Source organism: Sminthopsis crassicaudata, chromosome 3, assembly GCF_048593235.1.
Source record: "Sminthopsis crassicaudata isolate SCR6 chromosome 3, ASM4859323v1, whole genome shotgun sequence".
NCBI lineage: Eukaryota > Metazoa > Chordata > Mammalia > Dasyuromorphia > Dasyuridae > Sminthopsis > Sminthopsis crassicaudata.
This window is the reverse complement of record NC_133619.1, coordinates 627414076-627422279: the sequence shown is the minus strand read 5'-3', so window position 1 is coordinate 627422279 and position 8204 is coordinate 627414076. Positions and strand designations below refer to the sequence as shown.

At 59.0% G+C, this 8204-nt stretch overlaps 1 pseudogene; it reads left to right on the top strand.

Moving 5' to 3' along the window:
* The first annotated feature begins 1289 nt into the window (after positions 1-1289).
* On the top strand, positions 1290-7996 carry LOC141562554 (germinal-center associated nuclear protein pseudogene; annotated as a pseudogene).
* The last annotated feature ends 208 nt before the right edge of the window (positions 7997-8204 follow it).

Below are 8204 nucleotides of genomic sequence, written 5' to 3'. Positions count from 1 at the left end.
GGTACATATATATGGTACATATATTTCTTTCTTTTTTTTTTTGATTATTTTTTTGATTAATTTTACAATTATAATGTTTTTGACAATACATATGCATAGGTAATTTTTTACAATATTACCCTTTGTACACTCTTCTGTTCCGAATTTTCCCCTCTTTCCCTCCACTCCTTCCCCTGGATGGCAGGCATTCCCATACATATTCAGTATGTTATCGTATATCCTAGATACAATATATATGTTCAGAACCGAATCTTGTTGTTGTTGTCGTTGTTGTTGCAAAGGAAGAATTGGATACGGAAGGCAAAAATAACCTGGGGAGAAAAACAAAAAATGCAAGGAGTTTATACTCAATTCCCAGTGTTCCTTCTCAGGGTGTAGCTGATTGTGTTCATCATTGATCTACTGGAACTGGATTAGATCTTCTCTATGTTGAAGATATCCACTTCCATCACAATACATCCTCATACAGTATTATTGTTGAAGTGTATAATGATCTCCTAGTTCTGCTCAAGTCACTCAGCATCAGGTGATGTAAGTCTCTCCAAGCCTCTCTTTATTCATCCTGCTGGTCACTTCTTACAGAACAATAACATTCCATAACATTCATATACCATCATTTACCCAAGCATTCTCCAATTGATGGGCATCCATTCATTTTCCACTTTCAATCCACTACAAAAAGGGCTGCCACAAACCCTTTGGCCCATACAGGTCCCTTTCCCTTCTTTAGTAGTTCCTTGGGATATAAGCCCAGTAGTAGTAGCACTGCTGGATCAAAGGGTATGAACAGTTTGATAACTTTTTGGGCAATGTCTACCTGTTTCAAGGTCATGACCACCCTATGTGCTAAATCAAAAGAAAGGGGGGAATGCTAGCTAGGTTCCTTCCTGGGTGCTAAGTAGGTACCTAACAATTCTGTAGGGCAGAATTCAGACCTTTCGTTCGCACCTTTAAAAGCACTTGACACTTTCAGGATGCTGAAAGGAGTTAACACCTTTCAAAGGGCTTGCTCATTGGTCTAGAAGGAGTTCCCTCCCACAAGCCCCTTCTCTGGGAGGATTTAAGGAGCCAGCATTCAGGAAGAAGAGCATCTGAGATTCCACTTTGGTGCTGACTGGGGACACTTGGAGAAGAGCAGATTCACAAGGACTAAAGGAAAAGCCGGCTTGTGGAGATTCACAGGTAGGATTGACTTCCGGGAAAGCCAGGTAAGTCTGATTCCTTTCGGCGTCTACCTTTGTCTGCCTGTCCTTCTGTGCGTGCTTCCAGGAGCTGCTGGGATGGCCGCGATGAAGACAAACTTAGAGGAGGAAGTGATTTCTTTGCTCTCCTCTTCTACCAGTGGCTCCCTGGGAACGTTCCAGGTTCAGCCACCATTTCGATTCGGTCAGTCCTGGCTTTTTGGCCAGAGCGCCGTGGGCTCGGGGCAGAGTACGGGATTGGCCAAGACTTCTTGGGGGACCCAGTGTTCCTCAGGATCCACGGTCGGATTCCCGGCCACCTGCCGAGCCCCCCAGGCTCCTGAATGCACGGCGCCTTCTGGAACCCCCAGTGCGTCTGGATTTAGTTTCAAGATGCCCACCAACCTCGGAGCTTTCCCCAGCAAACCGGGCTTTGGGCACCGTAGCCGGGAGGCATCGGGTTGTAGTTTGGGGGCATCCGACTTCAGCTTTAAGGCTCCTGAAAGCTCAGTCTTCAGACCAATCTTTGGGGCCCAATCGGAGCCGGAGAAGACGCAGAGCCGCATCAGTGCGGCCTCTTTCACTTTCTCCCTCCCAGTTAGAGGGGGGCCTGAGACGCTGGGCTCCTTCACGTTTTCCCAGGGCTCAAGCAGCTCAGGCACCAGCCCGAGCGCCGTGGGCTCGGGGCAGAGCACGGGATTGGCCCAGACTTCTTGGGGGACCCAGTCTTCCTCAGGATCTACGCTGAGATTCCCGGCCAACTCCGGAGCCCTCCAGGCTCCTGTCTTCGCAGCGCCTTCTGGAACCCCCCGTGCATCGGGATTTAGTTTCAAGATGCCCACCAACAACGGAACTTTCCCCAGCACCCCGGGCTTTGGACACCGTAGCCGGAAGGCATCCGGCTGTAGTTTGGGGGCATCCGAGTTCAGCTTTAAGGCTCCTGAAAGCACAACCTTCAGACCAATCTTTGGGGCCCAATCGGAGCCGGAGAAGATGGAGAGGGACATCAGTCCGGCCTCTTTCACTTTCTCCCTCCCAGTTAGTGGGGGGCCTGAGGCGCTGGGCTGCTTCACGTTATCCCAGGGCTCAAGCAGCTCAGGCACCAGCCCGAGCGCCGTGGGCTCGGGGCAGAGCACGGGATTGGCCCAGACTTCTTGGGGGACCCAATCTTCCTCAGGTTCTAAGCTCGGATTCCCGGGCACCTCCGGAGCCCCCCAGGCTCCTGTTTTCGAGGCGCCTTCTGCAACCCCCAGTGCATCGGGATTTAGTTTCAAGATGCCCACCAACAACGGAACTTTCCCCAGCACCCCGGGCTTTGGACACCGTAGCCGGAAGGCATCCGGCTGTAGTTTGGGGGCATCCGAGTTCAGCTTTAAGGCTCCTGAAGGCTCAGTCTTCAGACCAATCTTTGGGGCCCAATCGGAGCCGGAGAAGATGGAGAGCGACATCAGTCCGGCCTCTTTCCCCTTCTCCCTCCCAGTTAGTGGGGGGCCTGAGGCGCTGGGTTCCTTCACGTTTTCCCAGGGCTCAAGCAGCTCAGGCAGCAGCCCGAGTCTTCCTTTCTCCAACGCATCTAGCAAGCCTCCCTCCTCCACTTTTGCCTCTCCAAGTCAGAATGTGGAGGAGGAAAAGAGGGGCCCTAAACCAGCATTTGGGAGTTCAGGGAGCGGCTTCACGAGCTTCGCCTCCTCGGGCTCTGGAGGGGAGCCCTTTCCTAGGAGCAAAGCAGAGGGCAAGCTAGGAAGGGGAGATGCTGCTGGCCACGGAGGGTCGCTCTCTGGCCACGTGAAGGGGCCGAAAAGGAAGAAAGAGCACGACGGCTCACCCAGGAGACGAGATTACGACTGTGTGGAGGACATGCAGCTCTTGTCCCAGGGAGATCATCCTCGAAAGAAGCGCCCTCCTCGCCTGGCTCGCCCACGGGCTGGCGGCTCGTTCGGGGGGACGCTGCAGGACACGCTGAGGAGTAACAAAGGAGGCGGCCACCTGAGAAGCACAGGAATGAAAAAGGAAGTGGGCAGTGTAGAATCCAGTGAGACGGAGCAAAGCGCTGGAGCGGGAGCCACCTGGTCCACGTTGTTCGCCCCCCGGCTGAAGGAAGAGGAGATGGGTGGCAAAAGGAGCCAGGAAGTGTCCGCCTGCAGGGCTACCCCTTCCCGCCGCGGAGGGAAGAAGGAGAGCGTGGAGAGCTCGAGCAGCCTGTCCCCCAGCGAGCTCCCCGCCATTCAGTGCAAGAAGATCCCCAACTACCTCAAGGACAGAGCCATCCTGCAGGAGCACTTTGGCCGATTGAGGAAGGTGCGGCGCATCCATCCCCGGCGCCGAGGCAAGCTCGGCTCTGTGCCCTTCTGGGACCACGCCTCTGGAGCCCGGGCTCGGAAGAAAGGGAAAGGGAAAGGCTTGCACAGAGTCCTCCTCTTTTGGCGCGAGAACAACAGAAGTCCCAGGAAGAAGACCTTTTTCCCAAAGGAGAAAATAGCGAGTCAGAGCTGGGAAGACTCTGGTTTCCAGCGCTCCCCGCTGCCCAAAGCCCTCTGGAGACCTGCAACTGGCCAGAGCAGCAGCCTTCTCGGGAAGAGTTGTCCAGTGAAGAAATCGAGGCAGCCCGAGTCTCTGCAGTCTGAGGGGGAGCCCTTGGATTGTGGGCCTGAGATCCCGAGCTCAGACCTGCCGGGACTGTCAGTGAGCAGCCTGAGCACCTTGATGGGCGCGGTGGCCGAGACGTCGGAGGACAAGTACCGCCTCCTGGACCGGAGGGATAAGATCCTGAGGCAAGCTCGCGGGAAGAGAACGGCTCTGGACCAAGCCAAAGGCTTTTGGGGCACGTGCCGGGACATGTGTCCTGAGAAAGAGCGCTACATGAGAGAGAGCAGGAAGCAGCTGAGCTCTTTCGAAGTGATCCCTGGCACAGATCAGGTGGACCACGCGGCGGCAATCAAGGAATACAGCCGCTCCTCCGCTGACCAGGAGGAGCCTCTGCCTCAGGAGCTGCGTCCTTCCGGGGTGCTGGGCATGACCATGGACTACCTGGTCACTCAGGTCCTGGACCGGAGGGAAGGGAGCTCGCGCGACTGGTACGACTTTGTGTGGAACAGGACCCGCGCCATCAGGAAGGACATCACCCAGCAGCACCTCGGTGACCCGCTCACCGTGTCGCTGATGGAGAAGTGCACCCGCTTCCACATCCACTGTGCGCACTCGATGTGTGAGGAGCCCGTGGGCTCCTTCGACGCCAAGATTAACCAGGAGAACATGACCAAGTGCCTGCAGAGCCTTAAGGAGATGTACCAGGACTTGGCCGATGAGGGCGTCCTCTGTGCGCGGGAAGCGGAATTCCGAGGCTACCAAGTTCTGCTCCATCTCCACCAGGGCGACATTCTGAGAGAGGTGCAGCAGTTCCGGCCCGAGGTGCGAAACTCCCCCGAGGTGAAATTTGCAGTGCAGGCTTTGGCGGTTGTGAACAGCAACAACTTTGTCCGGTTCTTCAAGCTGGTGCGCTCTGCCTCCTACCTCAACGCCTGCCTCCTGCACTGCTACTTCCATCAGATCCGGAAAGAGGCATTGCGGGCTCTCCTCGTGGCCTACACGGGGAGCGCTCGGAGATCCACACGCTTTCCGGTGGATCACCTGGTGCCCATGTTACTGTTTCGAGATGCCCAGGAAGCCAGCGACTTCTTGACTTCCTGTGGCCTCGCGGTGTCTGATGGCTGCGTGGAGCTGAAGCGGTCCGCCTTCTTGGAAGCCGGGGGCTCAGCCAAGGCAAAGAAGTGCCCTTTGATCACCGAGAAGCTCACCGTCTCCGTTGGAGAAGTGGTGAATGGGGGGCCGTTACCCCCCGTCCCTCGTCACATCCCGGCGTGTAGCTTCAACACCCACAACGAATACGTGGGCGAGAGCGCGGCCCCCGAGTCTGCTCCGCGTGGACAGAAACCCGCTGTGGAGAGGGGGGGAGGCGGCAAGCTGGAAGAAGGCAGCCCTGGGACCGAAGCGCTGGCGCTGTGTGTTCCGCCGCAGCCCTGCCCGCCCCTGCCTCAGCCGCTGCTGACCCAGAGCGCCGGGCTGCCGCCAGCCCTCGGGGCTCCCGGCCCTGTCCTGCCAGGGGCTGCCTCGTCATCTGGCTTCCAGCCCGTGGGGCGGCCCGAGCTGCCTGCTCCCCGGCCTCGGCCGAGCTACACCGACTCGGACCTCGTGGGGGTCGTGGAAGACCTTGCCCGGGACGTCCTCAGAGGCTACTATGAAGAAGTCGGCCAGGCCGGAGCTGCCTACGCCGCTGCGGCCTGGAGGCTTTCCCAAGTGCTCACGGAGGAGCTCCTGGCCACCACCACCGGGGACATGCTGAGGCAGACCGCCGCTGAGGAACTGAAGGAAGAAAGAGCAAGAATTCAAGAAGAACAGAAGAGAGCTGAAGAACAAAGACGGGCCCAGGAGCTGGAGAGCGCCCTGGAGACCGAGAGGAGGGCCTGTGTGGCCCGCTGCTCTGAAGACGTCTGCGATCGCCTCATGGATCTCTTCTTGCCAGAGGAGATTTTCCAGAGTGCCCGAGAGACCCTGCAGGAACTTCAGGGCCTCTGTCAATACTGGCAGAGGTGGAGGAAAGCCCTGGCAGCGCGGAAAAAACTCCAGAGACAGAGGAGACCATTCCCCGCGGCCCCCTGCCGTGTGGACCTCAGCAACGGATTGCAGGCCTTGGGCCCCCGTGCCCAGTGTCCCCTTGCTAAAGAGCGCCTGGCCAAAGGAGTCCCGGATCTGGGGCACCCGGGAAAACTGGGGCTCTCCTGCACCAGGTTACAGTGGACGAGAAACAAGACGATCCATCCAATGAAGGTTCACTCTTTCTACCAGCAATTGCTCAGTGAAGCGGTGTGGAGCCCTCTGGACCTGCCGGCCCTCGTCGCCGAGCATTACCCTGGGCAGCGGGAACAGGTGTTCTGGAAGCTGGTGTTGGCGCTGCCGGACGGTGAAGAGGCCGACAGTGAAGAGCCCGCCTCTGGCTATCCCAGCAGGATGCTAGAGACTTGGCTGAAGGTCAAGTTCATGGGTGGGGAAGATTTCCAAAAGGGGGCCCGTCACGCTTCCCAGGGGATCCAGACGCTGACCCTGCTGAAGGCCTGGAGCCCCAAAGGGGCTCGAGCGGTCCGGGTCAACGTGTGCATTAAGGTGGCCCACGGCCTGTTGAGCGACTGGGCCCTGGATGCCACGGAGACGCAGAAGGCCCTTCTGGGCACCAGCGGCCTTCTCTTCGTGCTGCCCCCCCGCGGCAAGAGTGTGGTGGCGGCCGAGGAGGACGCGTCCTGGCTCTCGGCCCTGCTGCGGCTCCAACAGCTGCTGCAGGCCAAGCCCTTGCAGCCCCCGGTGCCCCTGGTGGTTCTGGTGCCCGGCCGCGAGGGGGCCAGCGTGAGGGACGTGGAGGAGGGTCTGAGGCTTCGGGACTTGCTTTCCTCGCAGCTTCTCTCGGATTACACGGTCTTGGAGATCCCAGCTGCCGTCAACGATGTCCAAGGCACCAACAGGGTGTCGCAGGCCGTCCAGTGGCTGGTGTCTCGCTGCCCCAGCTCCCCGGAGCTCTGCTGCCAGACCCTGCCCCAGTACATCGAGGACGGCGTCAGGCGCGAGTTCAGCGAGCGCTTCTTCCAGGACCGCAAGGAGCGGCGTGTGGCCGGCCTGGCCTGGCAGGAGCCCGGCGCCATCATCGAGCTCTTCAACGGCGTGCTGCACTTCCTGGCGGACGTGGCCTCCTCCGAGCAGCTCTGCCAGCTGTCCTGGCCCATCACGGAGTTCGCCGAGCCGGGCGGCAACAAGCTGCTTCCTCCCCTGCGCTGGAACGCGCCCGGCCACCTGGCCTGGCTGAAGAAGGTCGTTCTCTCCTTGCAGCTGCCCCCCGTGGACCTCCCCGCCCCGGGCGCTCCTTGGCCTCTGGCGTGCAACGCCATCTCCCGCTACGTCTCGCAGATCCCGAGCTGTGGCCAGACGCAGCCCATCCTGCAGTCTCAGCTGGACAACCTCCTGAGTCGGACGTACGCCAAGTGGACGAACCAAGACCTGGGGGCCTTGGGCGACACGGGGCCCCGTGGGGAGGAGATTCCGTGGGATGACATCATCGCTCTGTGCATTAATCACAAGCTGCGGGACTGGAAGCCTCCCAGTCTGCCCGTCACGCCAGAGGCTCTGAGCCAAGATGGGCACATCTGCGTCTACTTTTTCAAGAGCCACTTACAAAGCTACCAGGTCCCCGGGGCCTGGGCACACGCCCGGCTGCAGACCCACAAGGAGGTGGTGCAGCGGCCCGCCCGCCGACCTTTGGGCCTAAAGCCTTGGCGCTCCGCCAAGAGCCTCTCCCCGTCGTGGCTCCACGTTCCCTACGGCGGGACCAGGGCCCCCGACAGCGGCCAAACCGGCCGCGTGCCCGACGCCCAGGAGCTGGCCCGCCCCGCCTCGGCCGAGGAGCTGCTCCCGGGGCGCCTGGCCGCCAGCCTGCAGCTGGAGAAGGAGGAGAGCAGGAGGTTCGAACAGCAGCTGCGTCACTGGCTGTCGGGAGACGCCGAGCAGGGCCCGGACTCCAGCCCCCTCCCCGTCTACCTTCCTCAAGCTCTCCTATCGACGCCTCAGGCTCTGCGGGGCCCGTCCTCCGAGGGTCAGCGCCCAGCAGCCCCCGGGACCAGAAGGCCGCCGAGGGGCGGAGGGCCGGCCCCCGGCCATGGGGCGGCTCTCTGACCCACAAGCTGAGACACTTAGAAAGCCTGATTGAGCGCACTCGACAGGAGGAGCTCGTCTGGGAGCGGCACCTCTCCAACTTGCTGGACATGGTGGACATCTGACAAGCCGGACAGTGGGGAGGGTCTCTGCGCGCACACAATCATGTTCTCTGCCGATGCTTGCCCAGTGGCTGCCACTGGGGCTGTAAATCAAGGAAATAAATAAACAAACAAACGAATGAATGAATGAATGAATAAAGAAATAAGTGAATAAATAGATAAATAAATAAATAAACAAAAAAACAAACAAAAAAGAAAAAAAAAACAAACA